General features: G+C 43.1%; 1 long non-coding RNA gene across 1 annotated transcript; it reads left to right on the top strand.

Annotated features, from left to right (window-relative positions):
• Window positions 1-4,712: 4,712 nt before the first annotated feature.
• LOC126042966 (uncharacterized) lies at window positions 4,713-12,398 on the top strand. The gene is made up of 2 exons (XR_007507315.1): window positions 4,713-4,792; window positions 10,578-12,398. It is a non-coding gene; the product is annotated as an uncharacterized LOC126042966 (long non-coding RNA).
• Window positions 12,399-18,834: the final 6,436 nt, after the last annotated feature.

Genomic DNA, 18,834 nt, shown 5'->3' with positions numbered 1-18,834 from the left:
TCCTTTCATCCCGAGACAGAATAAGGAGTTGAAATTTTGAAAGTCATGGAATGGAAAAACCCATGCACTTTGGGAATACCAAAGGGAATTTATTCAGGCATTATGCTGAGATAGGTTCAGAGCTCTTCGTTTTGATGTTACCATTTGCATGTCTGCCTACCACATCACCACTCTCAGCATCCAAATGAGTAGCCAGAACAAAGCGGCTTCACCTGACCAAAAATACAGAGGGGATTTGCAATAATTTCCATGAAAGATAATATTGATCAACATCATGTGTTCTTGCTAAACTTTTGATTACATCAAACCTATATTTCCTTGATGAGGAAACAAGAATTAAATTTTCTTCAGAAAGATAAGACAGGTATCATTTCATTGTGCAGGGATCGTTAGAGACAAAAGGTTTTGCAGATCTTGCAAACAATGCAAAATTAGACCCATAAACCCCATAGCCCTAATAATTTTTCCAGTAAATGTGTATGTCAGCTTGTAGGGCGTTTCCCTTCACCACTGTTTTGTTGTCATCCACACCTATGTGAAACTAAAGTCACTTCCCCCAAGCTGTTCTGCTCTAGATATTTTCATTTTTCTGTGAGTGAATTTCTGATTTCCTTTATGTTTTGCATTTATCTACTTCTTTAATCCCATTTATAGAGTCCTCCTTTCAGTCCTGCTTCAATTGCACCGAAGATTTTCACATCCTCCTATTTCAATGAAAAAAAAAAAAAAATGCCCTTGTCTTATTCTGTTGCACTATTAATGTTGAATTTACAGCTACGCTTTGGAGTAAGATGCTTTTCATGGCTCTCTTTAGCCGAAAGGGAGAACACAATTTCAAACAGTAAACGGTGGCAGACCCTGGTCTGCTGCTCATTTGAGGGAGCACTAAACATTGCTGAGGGAAAAAGACCCTCCCCATCTCTGCCAAATCGAACATGCAAAAGAATTTTCTTCTCTCTACAGGCTCTTTGTGTCCAACCCAGTCTTGGCTCAGCAGATGAGGGCTCCCATTGCAGTGACCTGTCAGTCACCATTTCTGCTTTGCCGTTCCCTACTGAGTAGACACAGCCCCAGCAAACAGCTCCAGGCCATCTTCTGAGCTCTCCCTGGGCATAAAGCTCCCTCGGGAGATCCACGAGCACCCCTCATCCTTCAGCTGAGCATTTACCAACATGCTGCTGCCTACAAGGCACTAGCGAGCACATGTCGAGTTAATAGCTCGCTCTTAACCTACTTTGTCCTTTTTTGTTGGGTCCTCTTTTCAAGGTGCAGCTCCCTTTTTCAATATAAGCTCTTTCAGCTTTTGGGGACAGCTTTTTGGGAGAGGTTATTTTTTTAAAACCGTATGTATGAGTAAAATCTGGGACAGCTGCATTCTGGGCCCTGGAGAAGACAAATGCTATAATTATAAGACAATCTCCTCCCTCATCTTTGCTATCTTTGGCTGTCTGAACAAATGTGACTCCGAAGCAGTGAAAATGCTGTCACATCTCCCTTCAGATTCAAGATTTCAGTATCTCTAGCTATGCCCTTGCTGATGATTCTCAAAGTATCCTATTCCCACTGGATTCCACATGAAATAAAGGTGCACAGCCCTTTGCAGGTAAGACCTCATGCCATTCAGTGACCTACTTCCTTAACTCCTCTCCTTCCACGGTGGCAGCACTGTGGTTGTCATGGCTGTTTGTACCGATGCAAAAATCCTGTCCCACTCTAAAGGAAAAAGGATGCAGCACGCAAAGCCAAACTATTTACAGCAACATCTTTGACAATAAAGCTGTTATTGGCTCTGCCCATAGGCATATATAGCACCATTCCTCTCCATTCTAGTAAGCAGAGATATTTCTTGCCTACTAAGTATTTGGGGCTGAGGCACACTGGCCTTCGTGATGGTCATTAGTGTGCCATCAAGAGAGTCTACGTACTGTCTTAACCGGTGTGGAGATATAGCCTTTGGAAAACAAACACCCTAAAGTTCATGAAGCAAGAGCAGTGTGGTTTGAAGAACAGGCTCTCATCAGAAATCGCTGCCTCTGACTTTGTGTTTGGACTAGGCTGGAAAAAGAAGCACAGAAATGCCCCTCCTGAAGACCTGTCCGGAGATTCGCTTCCAGGTGACACAACCCAGATTTCTCTGTAGCCCTCCAAGCCCTTTTCCCTCATCATTCTGAGTTGTACAAGTCGTGCCCCATACAAGTCGTGCCCCAAAAGGAAAAACCTAAGTCCACTTAGCCACGCGTCGGGTCTCCTTCCTAGCCCCAGCTCACGCAGCTTCAGTATCACCAAGGCCTTTTCAAAGCCAGCGAGAGGGAAAAGCTCCCTTTTTGCTTCCCTTCCTTCCCCTTCCCCAGCAGCGCCCGGTGAGAGCGAGGCCGGCAGGCAGGCAGGCCGGCCGGCCGGCCGCCCCGGCGCCCCTCTCGCCCGCGGCTCTTTCCCCCGCCTGAGGTTACTAAGGGCAGGCACCGGCGGGGCGCTCGCAAGTGGCGGAAGAAGCGCCGGGCTGGGCCAGCGCGCCCCCCGCTGCCCGCTAGGTGGGGCTGCCGCGGCGGCGGGGCCGCGCCGGGCGGCGGCCGCTCCTCCGCGAGGGCCGGGGGGGGCGCGGCGGGGCGGGGCGGCGGCTCGGGGCGAGACCCCGCGCCTGGCGGGGCCGGCGGGGCCGGGGCCGGGCTGGCGGCGGCGGCGGCGGCGGCGGGACCGAGCCCTCTCCCCGGGTGCTTCGCTACGGGAGGGGGCGGGCGGGCGGGCGGCGGTGGTGCTCACCTGTGCGCCGGCAGAAATCGCCCCCCTTTCGGGGTCGGCGCGGCTGTTCGGGCAGCTCCGTTTTCGTCAGAAAGCGGGGAATCGAAGGCAAGCCTGCTGGTTCCCGGTTTGATGTTGCTTGCCCGTATTTACGTACTTTCCTGTGTGCTAAAAAGGACATCCCTGTAGTCAGAGAGAACGCGGCTTTCGACTTTGGCTTTCTTTTCAAATTGATTTGTCGGTGGATGATAAGTTTTAGTAGATGATAATCTGAAGAGGCTCACGGGAGGCCAGACCTCTTTGGGCTGGCAGGGGCCTCCAGAGCTGCTCCAGTCCCAGCCCTGGCCCGAGCTGGGTCAGCTGGAGCCGGCTGCTCCCTGCTCAGCCCGGCCACACTTCGAGTAGCTCCGGGGATGACACCCCCCAGCCTCTGTGGGCAACCTGTGCCCGTGTTCGACCACCCTCACAAGACGAAGGTTTTCTCTTGTGCTGGAAGGGAATTTCTTGGGTTGCAGTATTTCAAATAACATTCCTGAAACGTTTCGCTTTCAAACGTCAGACCGGTGTCAGGTGGAAGAGAACGCTCACCCTGAGAAGCACAGCTGTGATTCACTCAGTGATGCTGAGTGATATATAAGAGCTATACTACTGAAAGCTCTTAAAATTGGAGGTGGTGCGTTCATTCAACAGTTCTTTACGTACGCGGGTCAAGTGGAGGACAGTTTCTTTACTGTATCTTCTAGCCTTTATACAGTTCCGAGGCTTCCCAGCAGCTCAAAATGAGGCGAGATGCTGTTTCTGGTGGTTATGAGGCCACTACCCCGTCATTCTGTCGCTGTGGCTACTGAATAACTTCAACATGCCTGGGACAGTGCTATAAATATGAAGATAGTATTTCACAACATCAGTGTCAAATCTTGTAAGCTCACCACTTGCATGACATTCTGTTTCTTTTTTCCACTAAAGATTTCATAAAAATTTGAGGAAAACCCCCCAAACAAACATTATTTCCCACAACCGAACTGGCAGAAGTTACTTGGTCTACCACTAAATAAAAGTAAGGGAGCAGCTCTCAGCTAGTTCAAAGGTCCTTAATTTCCCTTTTTGATCCAGCTTACGCCATTTTATCTCAGGGGCTTCTGTTCCTGATTTACACCAACCGCCCAGCAGGAGGACCAGACCCACTGATTCCACAAGAGCGGCTGTGGCTCCGATGTGTCCAGGCACAGCTGCCCCAACGCAGAGAGTCAAGTGCATCTGATTTCTTTGTTTTACTGGGCAGGATAATAAAGCTTTCCTGAACAGCAGTATTTAAAGCAAGTGAACTATGCAAAATCTCTCCCCTCAACTGCTATTACACAGCTTGCAACCTTTCGTTCAGGAGATTAAGTTTGCATCTCTTCGCATTATCTCTTTGTAATTGGAAAACTTTCGTTTTGACAATGTGGCAGCCTCCCTGCGAGCCTCGCTACAAGCCAGTGCTGAGTGCCATCTGGAGAACTGATGCCGAAGTCAAGCAACAACATCCTGTCATATTTTATCTGGAACTTTGCAACAGAACAACTAATAATATCTTAAGCTTCATTTGTCTGGCTCTCTCATGCTCTTGGCAGAGGTCATAACCAGTCATGGCTTTGCTGATTTGCTGCATCAAAACTAATTAGATTACAGTGCTCACTGACGGAGCCTCTCACAATGGCATAAAAGCCTCCGGCTTTAGCTTTACTTATCACGCCAAAGTAAAGTTTAGAACTTGCACCTGTGTCAGCTTCCCAGTCGTAAACTCTAACACCTATTGATGGTGCCTATTCACCTTGACAGAGCTACCAGCCCCTTAACTTCACTTTTCCCCCTTCATTCTTTAAAAGTGCTGCAGCTGAGAAGCGGGGCTCCTGGCATGAAAACGCACGTCTGACGTCGCAGATGCAGATTTCCAAGTCCAACTTGCCTTTTGCATTCTTTACAGCAACAAGAATGCCCCGGACTGACTCGGTGTAGTTTGTGAGTGCGTGCAGTGAAGCTGCCTCCCACCTGCCTCTGAAGAAAACTTGGTGTAGGTGACCTTTTTACTGTGCTTATTGGAAATCTATTCTTTTACCAGACAGTTTCACAGTTTGTCTTGCTGAATGAGTCAGTTTTAAAAATCTGAGTAAAATTAAGATAACCGTTGCACAAGGTTAAAATTAGGGCAATGATCAGGGTAAAAGCCAGGGCACATGTTAACAGCTTTTAATTCAAGTGAGAAACCAGCAGGAAAGAAGATTTCTGTCTGCACAGAGGGAAAAAAGAGAAGTAAGGTTTAACAGTATCCTGCTTAAATGTTGTGAAACACGTCAGCAGGGGGCCGTGGCAGCAAGAAGAATTGTGCTTTCTCACAGCGGGAAAGTGGCACTTCACTAGCCTGGCTACATTGATTACCGAGATGAGGCCGTCTTAAAGAGCAAGCACAGCACTTAAATGTATGATAATGTGTGGAAGAATCATGATTAAAGAAGACGGCACTGCGTATTTGCTCTAAGACTTTCCACCTGCTACTGCTTGCAGGGGCTATAGTAGTGCTGAGAGCTCATGCAACTTTCTTTTTTGCTCTTGCCCAATGAAAATATCAGCTGAATCCTAGGGATGGCTGTCAATTTTGCCCTGCACTTTGTAGAGAGCCTGGATTTTGTTAGACATTAATGTCAGATCATATTAAGAGTGTGTGAGAATGAGGGTTAAATAAGTTTTTATTTATTTATTTAATTCTTTCCATGCTCAAAGTTATTACCTTGCTGTTACTTAATATTCTGGCACTTCCTTTTTATTTATTTATTCTCTATGCCTTTTTTTTGCATAAGGAAAACACCAAGAAATTCTGGAAATTCTAGTGCTCTTATTTGAGATAAAGGCTTTGAATTACATTAAATTAAGAATTCCAGTTTAGAGCATTGTAAATAACACTGCTCCTTTAGACCTGCCGGAGCCCTCTTGATAGATAATGCTCTGCTCTACCAAATCTCCCTACTCTTTCCATCTTATTTAATGTATTTTGTGCAATATAAAAAAAGTATGGAAATTTTTTGAGCAATGTGCATCCATTCCAGTGTCATAAAATGGAACATGTGCTGTTCACCCCCAGGAGCATTTCCAGTTGGGAGCTGTATCTTTCTGAACATGGAGGTACATCAATGGTTGTAACAAACTGTGTGAATGAGTCTTACATGATAATGGACAGATGTGAAGAAATCAGACCTGGAATATCATGTTTATATTGGGATACTTAATTAACTGAAGAGACTGGATATTTAACAGGGGAAAGTTACTATGTGATTAATGACCTGGATGGATTGCTTTTGGAAAGGAGAGTAACCTAGGCAAAGTATGTAGGTTGACAGTGCAGTGTTTAAGGATATTAGAGCTGTCTGAGCCAACAGATATTTGAGGAGGTTCAGATCCCCAACACACTGTGGATGTGTGCACATTTATTGCTTTACCACCTTCATTTCAGATTCCTTGTGATAACAAAGTTAATCATGTGCATAAATATGTGCAGGACTACAGCCTAATGACAGAGAGAAATTAGTTAGCTTGTCATACATTACTCCAATTTAGAAGTAGAAATTAAAGGAAAGAAAATTAAGACTGCAAATCAAGAGAGCCCTTGTCACAGAAGATGTCAGGCTATGAACTGTTTCCCATGGCTGATGAGTGAAGTTTCATTGTTTGGGTCTTAAAACCAAACCAAAGCAACCAAATTATTAAAAAAAAAACAAAAACAGAACAGCAACCAACACACCCTAAATGGGTTGGGCATTTGCCGACTGTAGCCTCTGCATCCGTGTGTGTGTGTCCAGACTGACGTTTTGCACTGATCAGAACAAAAGCAATATCGTCTTACATGTGCTTGATAGGAGCTACAGGTACAGATCATTTAGTCTTTTAGGAATATACACACAGTGTTACGTGGCCACAGGGCAGTACAGCAGTTAGCACTTCTGATTTGGGAACTTAGCATGAGTTAGTAATCCTCACTGTCCCTAGCTTGAAGTTATTTTTTTATTATTATTATTTGATTTAGAAAACTTAAAATTCTGAGACTGCTCTATTGGGACAGAAAAATGAGCTGAGAGTGAGCACCATGGACAAACACATATACCCTTATTTGCATACACGCTGTAATATCACTGAGGAGTCAGGAAAAAAACCACCAACAACAAACTTGGCTGTCATATACTTATTTTGTGGATTTTTTAAAATGGAGTTTTAAACAGGAATGATGCAACACAAACCAAAACCGTGCATACGGCTCAAATTTTGAAAATATGCTTTCAGAAGATATGCGTATTTCATTTCCTATTTTTCATACATGGCTCAGCTGAAATACGAGCTTTAAACCCGCTTACCTCAGGGAGAAGGGTGTTGCCTACATTTTCTTACCACATTAGAGAGGTTTGTTGTGACAAAACATAATGGAGGCTGGGTGAGACTCCTTTCCATCACTCACGCCTGCTTCCAGAGTGGGAGTGCTGTGAGGACCATGTGTTACAGCTGCTTTGTCCTATGAGGTAGCTTAAAGAGGGACATAATCCAGCCATAAATTCACAACAAAGAATCCCCTGCTGTAGAGGAACGCTGCTGGATAGAAATGTGCCACAGTCAATCTGTGCAGAGACATAAAAGCACGTTGGAAAAGAGGGAGCAGGGCTGAGGGCCAGTGGGATTATGCTGCGCCTCCTCTCCACTGCTGTGTGCATCGAGCACCAGGGTGCTCCTGCTGCCAGTGCACATGGGACTGTGCCCCAACACATCCCACCCAGAGCTGCCCTCTCCAGCGAGGACAAAAATGACCGTGTGAGGGAATGGCCTTCTGAAAGCCTAAAGGTCTGGAAACTGAGAGGCTCCTACTCCACTTGCCTTTTCCCTTGAGTTCTCATGTTACACCGGAACAGCTCTTCCCATCATTTATGCACTATATGCCAGTGACGTGTGCCAAAACTGGCCTTTTTCAGTAATGTCTTTGTAACTCCCACGTTTTCGGTAGCATGAACAGGGAAATTGCTTTAAGCCCTGTAAATCTGTAGCAAAGCCAAGTTCTGCAGATCATTGTCCTTCATGATGGAGGGTTAGTTATTGATTCAGTTCTAACATACATCTTTAGACTAAAAAAAAGCCCCAAACATTAGGAAGCTGACAGTGGTTACAATCTGGATACCACAAAGCAGATCCAGAGAGTAGTAGCTGTTACTGATAGAATAGCACAGGATGTTCAAAATGGAACTGAGAAGTGGAGCTGTGATTTAGACTTCAAGGGTTTGGGAATGGAGGTCATCAGGTTCCCTCCAAGACAGCTGTAGCCACCTTCTGTTTCTTGTTTTGCTAAGTTGCTTCTCCACAGTTGGAGATGGGTGCTGAAGAGACATCACCAGTACCCAGCCTCTCTGTCAAAAGTGGAACTGTCACCAGTGTTGTGCAAACTTGATTTGGCCCCTGAGCATGCTAAATCATGTTTGTTCTACGTTGATAATTTTCAGTGTATTTATCTGCCTTCTAAAGTCTGTGTGGATTGCATTTTGTTGAGGGATATCTCTGAAAGTGGGCGTGACAGGGAATTACTGGATGATACAGAGCTCAGTGCTGAAGCAAGAGAGGCCCTTGTGGTTCCCCCTGAATTCATGGCATGCTCATACAAGCTAGATTAATACTGGAGTTTCATGCTTCTTATAGGACTTAGTTCTGAGTGCAGTGAGTTTTCTAAGCCTACTCAGCTGATACCATTATGCACCGAAGAACATATTAACAATCTATTTAAATGCAACACATTTTTTTTTTGCAAATGTACTTGTTCCATAGTCTGTTGACCTGATTTAGCATCTTGTCAGAAGTGTTCAGAGTTCAGTATTTTCCCACGTGCAGTGAGCACAAGCTTTTGCTTTAGCCAGCATGTTGCAGAGGTACACTCTGTTAAAAAAAGGACAATGCTCCCACAGCCTGAGTAAGGAGAGGCAGTTCAGATTGCTAACAGTGCCAGAAATATAGAGATGTATCTGCTGCATATCCTCTCCCGTAGGATTTTAAAGAGATCTGAAATAAGCGTCAACTAAGCCAGCCTACCTCTTGCTTTGAGAGAATGCACTGTTACCATGAAGTTTTATATTCCAAACAGAAAGTGCTGTAGCCCATAAAGCTTCTCTGACTCAGGTCCTGTGGCCGAAATAGGAGAGCCAGGCGCTTGGTGAAGTGAGGCATTTTTTTACCTCCTGGCATTTCTAATAAAGACCCAATTGTTTCAAAACATCTTGCAGAGGTTTTGTCCCTGGAGGAGAATTTTTCTTTACCTCTGCTGTAGATTAGCTGCCAGCCAGCTTCTAGACCTGTGCAGAGGCAGAGTTCAGTTGGTCTGTTCATAATATGGAAAGTCATTGGCAAGGTAGTGGCACCACGGATTCTGCTGGGAGCTGGAGAACAGCACCCCTCTCTGCCCATATAACCAACTGTCACTCTTATCAGGTGCAAGCATTAGCTCCTATATTTTGCAGTGCAATATGCTACATTTGCAAAGGCCTTCCTCTGAGCAGCTGGAAGGCAAAGGAAAGGGTTTTTTCTCTTTGTTTCTGCCCCCTGATTAATTTAAAAAGTAACTTGCAATCTTTTTGAACCTTCAGTTCCCTTTAGCTGCTCTCCCTCTCTGGAATTAGTTGACAGGTCCTAGAAGTAAAGGCCATTGCGAAATGTGCTGGTGGTCTTTCTCCCTGCATGAGAGGAGGCAGGAGAGAGAGGCAGGTCTGAAGTTTCCACTGTTTCTCCTCTAATTTTCTCTTGCACTGAGGAAGAATATTCAGAAGATTAAACCAAATGAATCTGTCTTTGGGGTACGCTGAGGAATTATATCATAGGTAAATCCATGCTAGACCCACTTAAATGCCCTTTATGTTGAGAAATAAAGTTGCACCCTGCTGCTTAAAGCTTTATCTGTGATAGCCTTCATTCCCCTGTGTGTCCCTCTAACACAAGAGCACGCTGAAAAAATATGGAAGGAAGCCACACAGTTTGCCTTCAAAATGCAAGTGTAAATGTTGTCATAGCAACACAGGAAAGCAGAATGCTACTTTATAAAGGTGGTGGTGGGGAAACGAGGGAGGGAAGGAGAATTAGGGGTTTACAGAACACGCAAAAAATGACAGTTCTAGGATGAGTAAATGAACAGAAATTTGCCATGTGACTTCTTCAGCTAGTTGCAGGAAAGTTTGTTTGTGTCTGAAACACAAGCAATTGCAGGAACTAGGTAACATATCTAAACAAATCAGAATCTTTTCATCTCCTGTGTCTTGTATCACAGAAAACCTGATAAACCAGGCATCAGACAGATCCTGAACTTACCCAGGTCTATTATTGGAAAAAGAGACTGATGACTTACAGTATCTTTCATTTTTATAAGCAGCTTGTGACATCCCACAGCATTGTCAAGATTTGAAAGATTCCACTGAAACTGCTAGATACTAGATATTATAAAGACAGAGAGCTAGGAAGGCAGATGTTAGCATAGCTATCTCACACTAGACCCTTTGGTTTTGAAGCCTTTTCTTTTGCTTGTGTCTTGTCTGGTGATGTAAAGGATTGCTCATTCTGGTGTCCCAAAGATGGAGTTTTTAGTAGTTTCAGCAGGGAACTGAATTAAAATGGCTTCAGTAAGAAACAGGAAAACCAGAAAGGGACAATCAAATAAATACAAGTGTAACAACATTAAAAATATTCCTCAACAATTTTGTTCTCGTCCAGCAAGAAAAAGCTGTGTTTATTTCCAAAACACGGTTCAAATTATCTTACTACTTTAAATGTTTTGTGTATATCTGTTTGTGTAGGTGGTGCATCAGGGCGCTGCGGACTTGAGAAGCTGCTGTCAACAAACCCAAGGAGACAAGAAAGAGCCCACGGCCCTTTGGCGATTGACAGATTCAGTCACTTAAATGCTGAGCCCAAAGCTGAAGCCTGAGCAGGGTCTGCTTCACAGAACTATGTGAAAACCATTGGAAACTTTTTTCATCTTAGCTTGTCATTTAAAAATATCATCCGAGGACGATTCATTCCCAGGACTTTATATAACGTGCAAAGTACTGTGAAGGGGATATTTTTAATGTATCTGCAACTTGCTTTAGTATCACAGAGTGAGAAGAATGTCTTAATTAGCTGCTTTCCCCCATTTCTGTAGCCTGTACTATAGATACAGATAATACTATTCAAGAGGGAACAGAAGGTTGCATTTTCACTTGGAGTTGGCAAGTGGCACATCATTTCCAGATTTATGAAGGTGAAAAGCTGTATAAAAATAGAAAAAATTCTATCTGCCATATTTACAAGAATATTGCTAAATGCCTTGAAAACACAGAGAAAGAAATGTCTACGTAAAGAAATCTTTCAGGCAGCTTTTGTGTCTGTCTGGATTTCTGTCTTTCTGATGGATTCCTACAGGTCAGAGATCCTTTTAGAACAACAGTTGTAAAAGGATATGAAAGACCTACAAGAATCTCTCTAGACCCTCCTCTTCTTGTCCTCTGCAAAGGCTACTCTACCCCTAAGTAACAGATAATCATAAAAGTGGGGAAACCGAGTTGCCGCAGCCGGGGTACTGCAGGTGTTTTGGCTAGAGCAACTTGCCATTTCCTCTCACTCTGCAAATATTGGCTTAAGGTGGTGATGGCTGGAGATCAAAAAAGTATTACTGAAGCAAAACTAACCCAATGGAAGTCAAGTACAAAAAGTAATAGAACAGCAGTCTTCTCAGTCCCTTTCATAAACATGACGAAGGTTGTAAAACTACACATTGTGTAAGAAGTCAGGAGCTCTGCTCACCTAGCAGGAAAGAACCATTACCAGGTTCCCTACAAAGTCAAGAATTTACTGTCTCCCCCCTTTTTTTCCTATATAAACAAATGCATTTTTCACTAGCAGTAAAATAGATGGAGGGAATTAATTTTTACTTAGTTATTGTCTAGTGTGGCCAGACGCCAGTTTGTAAGCCTGTCCTGGATCATAACCTGCCATGAGTCTAGTCACAGCACCCTTCAGAGTGCCTTATATGCCACGTTCAGTGGTACTGGGTGCGAACAAGCTACTGTTTCCTGGGGAGCATGCAGACCTAGTGAGCAGACAGGCGCTGCAGCTCTAAGCCAGTTTTGTAACAGACTACAGCCCTGTAAAGCCTTTCTTTCTTAAATCACCCTATCGCAACAACGTTGGTGGGTTCCTAGGTCGATCCTAACTGAATTCCTGTACACATAAATAAGCTGTAACCAGTGGTCCCTCTCACACCAGGACATTCCTGTTCCGAACTCCTGATTTGTAGTTATTCCTAACAAGAAACCTTGCTCGCATTTTAAACGCTCACCTGCCCCTTTGGGTAAGTGCAGATCTGAAGCATTTTGGGCTGGTCCCTGCTCAGTTAGAAATGATGCCTCATGGCCACAGGGGGAGGCTTTCTGACACTTTCACAGATAGAAAACACAAAAAAATAAAACAAGAAGTGAAAAACAAAACAACCCCCTGCTGCTCCCTCTGCTCTAGCCTCAGATTGTCCCACTTGGTTTCCATTTAAACATTCAGCAAGGGCGTGGGTAAGTTGTTTAATATGAAGTATTTAGTTCCCCTGCCTTTACAATATTAAACTTGGCAATTACAAATTTGAACCAGGGTTTGCATCATTTTATTCTTAATTCTGAATCTTGTGCAGGGAAGTAGATTATTTTAAAAGCTCTTTAAGACTACCGGAAATGGAATCACACCAATCTAAGGTTTTTTTTAAGACTGTCACCTTGGGTTCCCAACCTACAGTCACGTGTAGAGGGTTCTCTCTGGTGGGTAGTTAAGGGCTGCTATCAGAAAACATAACTGTATGCGTGTGTGTTTGCGACTTTGGAAACATGATGGTGCCCAGGGAACGTGTCTTTTCAAGAAACTCAGTTTTAAAATGTTTCTAAAACTGCTAAGAAAACTAGTCTTAAAACCAAAATTGTGAGGCTGAAGCAGAGAAAGAAAAGCAAGATTATTGTATACAGCCCCCTATGGAGAGAGAAATTCCCAGGCAATGTAAAGCAAACAGATTTTACTGCTGCTCCTTACTCGTGGCAAATGAGTGCTGTGGCCACTCGAGCAGACTGTGCTGTCCGCACTCCTGTACTCTTAGTTGCCACATGGTCCTACGGTCCATCTGGAGTACCAGCGCAGCACAAAGTGGCACAAAACCATTGGGAGCCTTGTATGAAGCAGAGGGACAAAGCACTGGAGGAACTACAGCAGTGTTTGCGGCTCGGCAGCTCCTGCAGCCCCCAGCCAGTCTCGCTGGGCAGAATGAATGAGAAAAAATCCCCTCCTGCCCCATTAGACATGAGTCTTGATTGCTTTCTCTTGTAGAGATACCAAATATCTTTGTAAACAGTGTGTTCGGATTGTTACATGCAAACGTACATGTGATACCTTTATGAAATATGCAAAATATGATGCATGGGGCTATGATCTGATCTGCCTGTGTATTTGAAAGCCTTTTCCATGCTTTGGTTCAAGTACTGAACATTTCTGACAGTTTGTTTGAGGTAAACAGAGCCAATCTGTCAGCATGATTCACTACCAGCACATCTGATAAGTATGACTTAACTTGCAGCAGGCTCGTACGTTTTTAAAGCACTTGCCTGCTTTGCAGTTAGCAAATTACTGTGGGGCAAAGCAAACACAAAAGTAGGGAACAAAAGGAATGATGGATTTGATCACGTTACAGAGGAAGCAGGATGATGAAGAGATTGCTTTACCTAGCTCAGACACCTGGAAAGCAGAGCATGTGTCTCAGCTGCATCAGAAGAAGTGTGATCCAGAAGCCCCATGCTGTGCACAGGCACTGTAACAAGAAGCTGTCATCACATAATGTCCCACAATCCCTTTTATATGGATTTCCCTGATTAAGTTTCTGTTTTGACAGCTTTTGAACAGTAACACCTTTCTCTTTTTGCCTCTGAATTTCCTCCCTCAAAAGGTGCAAATTACGGTTTTACTGTGGCCTGTTAGAGGTGCAAATAAGCACAACATAGCCAAACTGGGACAGTCTTGAAGTAGTAAAATATCGGGTCTGAATCCTGTTGAAAGATAATATGTATATATTGATGAGCTGGGGTTAAACGGTGGGAAATACATGTGTGAATTTTTTCAGGTAGTGTGAAGTTCTGAATTAGCATAGCCTGGGAACTTGGTAATGCCAAGGATGAGGAAGGCACAAGCAACCTAAGGATGGTTAAATTCTGGGAATGAAACAGCTTTTGGTGGCAATTGCTACAAGAAAATAATGTTTGTGTCCTTGCTTCACTCAGCTAGGGCCAAGTAAATGCCTCGCAGTGTAAAAGGTGTAACTCTCGTTACTTGCTTCTGAACTTACTTTGACTTCTCATTCTTAGTATTATAGAAATTCTGTGCCTGATTCAAGCAGCACCACTTGTACCTGCTGTTATACGGAACAGAAAACCACTTCCTTGACCACAACTTATCACTAGCTGTTTATCACAAGCACACATAAAACTATCATTCCTGTATTGCAACTTCTTGGTGCTAAGGGCAGAAAAAGAGCAGCAGAACCACATTTTCTCATTTTCTTCTGTATGTTCTTTAAAGACCATCATGGAAATAGGCTAAAAGAAATTTATGAGTTTGTGTGGCTTTGTTTCTGTATCTTCACATTACCAAAACTAAACCAATACTGATCAGAATTCAGCAAACCCCCATATATTCTGATCTGCACTAATTTAGTGCCATTTTCACTTGCATGGAGAGAGAAAAATCATCTTTCAGGGTAAAACTCTTGATGTTTAGCTGCAAGTGAACGGGCACATTTGTTTTGGACTGAAAAGAACACCTCCTCCATTTCGACAGCAAGAACAGCAAGAGTTTCTTTTGTTACAGAGTTAAAAAGGGCTGTTTCACCCGCACCTTGAAAAAGCAGAGCCCTTCTGTTATGTGCCTGCTGACAGAGCTGAAGGGAGCCTGGTTGAAAAGGAAAGTTAATCAACCGATTTTTTTTGCTTTTCAAATCACTGGAGTATGCGCTTTATCTTGATTTTTATTGGAAAGTTTAACATCTAACTAGAACACCTGAAAGAATTGTAAAAACTGTTTGAAAATGGACAAAATTGCAGGCACATGAACCCTTCTTTTGGTTCAGTTTAACCTCATGCTTGTGTACTTGAACACAGGTCCGTTTTCACTTGCTATTTTTGCTTGGTCTAACAAAAGATACTGGCTCTGCCTGCAAACAAACCCTGCTTCTCCTGAATTAGCAGACTTTCATGGCTGATTGTAACATCATTACTACCACAGGAGTTTTAATACAGGGCTATAAACTCCTTTCTGTGCATAGGGGTGTCCTTTTTTCCTACTCAGAGTGGGAAGCCTACAGGGCTGAGGCTGAGTTAATTGTAAGCAAGAGCCTGTTAAGCTTCCAGTGTAACCACACAGGAGAGTCTTAGAAGCAAAGCTGCCACTTGAAGCTTAGCAAAATAAAGCTGTGAGTGGAGAAAAAAAAAATCCACATCATATATTTTAAGAGTTCCTTCCCATTTCTAGTGTATACATGATTCACAAGATATATTAGGCTTTCTTTTAAAAGAAGGGTGTGTTTTTACCATTTACGGTCATAAATATAACCTAGCCACAATGTATTACTATTTACTTCCGTCGTTTAATTCAGCCTTTTGCAACAGTTCTGGATACTCCCATATCCAATTGTTTCAGTGAGATATAAGCTTCAGTGGTTAACTGGGATCCTTTAGATATTTTTAAGATTCACCCTTCTTTTTCTCTTCAAAATACTGAATGGAAAAACAAGCGCAAGGCTATGTTTAAAATCCAAGTTTTAAAATCCGAATAATGTAAAGTAAATGAAATTAAAAGTTAGGATTTTAACACTGTATATTTGATAGTATCAATTTGACATTTCTGTAGCAGAAGTGAAGTACGAAAGAATAACTCCCTTTGCAGAAACGTGCATTCATACATGTGCAATGCAGCCAAATGAACAGTTTGCAGCAGAAAGCCTCAAATATCCCAAATCTTTTGAATTAACAAAGGATTACCTCTGTTTGATTGTTTTTCTTTTCCCTCCCTCGCTTAATAAACTTCAGCCCATCACTTTGTAGAGATTAGATAAAAGTGGGGCTAAATAGTTGGTGGTTTTGCTAAGGCCGCATTTATGTGAACAGAGATGTCCCAGCTGACATACTTTCATAGACAAGAGAGCAAATTCTGCTGGGTCCCCTGGCTTGGAAACTGTTATTTTATTTTTCTCTTTTGTTCATTTTAAGTCTGTCTTGACAAAGATACTTCTGCAGCCTGGTGCCACCAGGTTACAGAGCATCACGTGACATAATATGTTTTGACACATCCAGATGTAACGCGATGCACATGTCACAAGAAATAAAGCAAAGAAGAGGCATTTAATTTTTCTTCTCCTCGATGGGCTTGTAAATATCCACAAGTGGTTGAGTCTTTCCTCATATATGCCCCCATTCTCACTAAGGGAATAGAGTAGCTGAGGGTAGCCATGAGCAGCAGCAGGCTGTAGGACACCCTATGTGACTGCTGTGTTTTTACAGCAGTAACATTTGTACAGCCCAACAAGTCCTGTTGCCTATTTAACTGGGTGCCACACGGCTGTATGCATAGTGTTAGACCGAGGCTGCATCAGACGAGTTTTCCTCCTTTGTGTTCCTGACACACAAGACAGGTCACGTCCACGCTGATTTTAAGCCTGCAGTGAGGCCGAGCCAGGTACTGCTACAGCCGGCACCCATCAGACAAGTTGCCGCTGCCCTTGCTGGATGCAGCAATGCCTTTGACATGTCCGTGGCTCGGGGCAGGCAAAATTTAGTTGCTCTCTGGTCTATGCTGCCGCAAGCAATAAAGATGTAGACTCAACACTATGCATCGCTTCCTGACGTGAAGCAAAAGCCAGAGGAGCGTGTTAAGATGGAAAAAACTCTAAGCATTTTTTCCCTTCAGGTACCAATCGTTACTTAAAGCTGAGAGCCAGAGGTCAGAAGTGCCAGATAGGTGCACTGCAGCATTATTCTCTTTAGTACAAAAAGTGAGGCAAAATAAACCTTTGTCGGCATTTGAAACTGGCGTTACAGGTGCTGGCAATACAAAAGAAATCATACTGTAAAGGACGAATTTGCTATATTTGATGCTTTCTGAACACACTAAGATTTTGTGGGGAGAGAGGAGCTTTTTCTTCAGCTTTGAAGGCAGATAGCACAACTAACAGCATGACCGGTAGCCAAATGATTTACTCCACTTTCCCTTCCCTGTCTGGGTACTGAGTTACAGAGTTGAATTTATCAGCAAGTGAAGCTGGCAATTTTTATTCTTAGTCAGACAGCTGCGCCAAAGCAGAACACAGTGGGAAAGCAGTGCCCGCCTCAGCTCTGTGCCTCCTCCAATCCTCTCCAGTAATCTCAGTAGTCCCCTTTCATGCAAGCCGACAATTGTCACACTTTCAATGTATGGGTGCAATAAGAAAGACTGTTCCTTTTTTTCAGACCGAAGGTTTGCCTGCTAACGCTGCCTGAGCAATGCCGTCCTACAGCTTTCTGCTGCCAGTGCAAGCAGGTAGGGCTGCGGGGACAGACACCAAGGCAGTTTCATTCATGAGATTGATACCACGCCTGAATCATATGGAAACTATATTTCTAGGTGGTGGTTTTGGTGTTTACTTTGTTTTAAAGGCAGAAAAAGGCAAATATATTAATTGCTACACAATGAATGACATTTGCTCAACTGTGCAAATGTCAGGGGAATTTTCTTTATTGCAATAAGCGATACTTCAGCATTGTATCACAGATCCATTTGTCATTAAATTTTACAGTTTATACTTCAGCAATAAGTCATCCACATAAACTGGAGAGAAAGGGTAATATTTTCACTGTTGTGATTCCAGGTTGAGAGCTGAGGGTTGTAAATTACTTCATGTCAAATAGCTTAGGGATTCTGAAAGGTTTCTTGAAGTCTTTTTCTCTCTCTTTTATTCCATATAAAGAATCTTATTTGTTTGAATGATTTTTTTTTAAAGCTCTGTTTTCCTGGGGGCTAACTGTGTAGTTGATTTTCAGGTACGTTTGCTTTCAACCTGTATTTTTAATCAATAGATGCTACTATTACTTAGAGATGTTAAACCAGTGATTCAGAACAGAAGACAGCTAGTCACCCTAACCACTTGTCTCAAATAGGCTTTGATATTTTTCTTGGAAACATAAATCACTTGATCTGGTTGGTGTTTGTACGTCTGGGGAAAAAAAGAGTTCACTTGCATAATATACATATATCGGCGTAAGCAAACACTGCGCCCCGTGTGCTTGCCTGTTCCTGAACAGAGGACGTTGTCCTGAGGTTAATGGACTCTGAGTCCTTCCCTCAGATGTTATCAGCTCCACTGCAGGTATTTGAGTTGTTGAGAAAAAATGTGATGGTCTTCTCTTTAGAGTTCAGGTAGCAGATCTGCTTGCTCACCGCCTCTGCTGGTTTGTGGTGCCAAGCTCATCTGTACATGTAAACTCATCTGTATGGGCATACTGAGGCTATGAAACAGCCACTTTTGGATTTCTCAGTGTTGGCAGGTTTGCATACACACACATGTATGTGCTCACAAAATAAGCCCTAATGTGGTTAGCATAACCTTTAATGAGAGGCATAGGGAATCTTTGTCAGGCATTTCCATATTCTTCTGCTTCTAGTTGGCTGCTAATTTGAGCTAGGTAAAGAGTTTTATTCTACATGATTAAATGTTTCAAAGATACTGCAGGGTAAGGAAGAAAAATTATATGCTTTGAAGATAATTTTCATAATAAATTCAAACCAGCCCAACTAATTCCACTGAAGAAAAAAAATTAGTAAAGCCTGATGAACGACCAGTAGGCACAGGAAAACTTACCCAACTTAATATAAAACTTTGGAAACAAGGTTTTGGAAACACCTAGGACAAAAACAATTCCTGTAGAAATGATTTTATTTTTACACAGGAAGTAACATCAGCCTGTAAATCTCTGCTCTGCTCTCAGAGATGTTTCCCATATGGATCTAAAGACATTTTAA

The sequence above is a fragment of the Accipiter gentilis genome, chromosome 1 (genome assembly GCF_929443795.1).
Source record: "Accipiter gentilis chromosome 1, bAccGen1.1, whole genome shotgun sequence".
In the NCBI taxonomy this organism is placed as follows: Eukaryota; Metazoa; Chordata; class Aves; order Accipitriformes; family Accipitridae; genus Astur; species Astur gentilis.
Note: the sequence above shows the minus strand (reverse complement) of the source record. Positions and strands in the feature narration are given on the sequence as shown.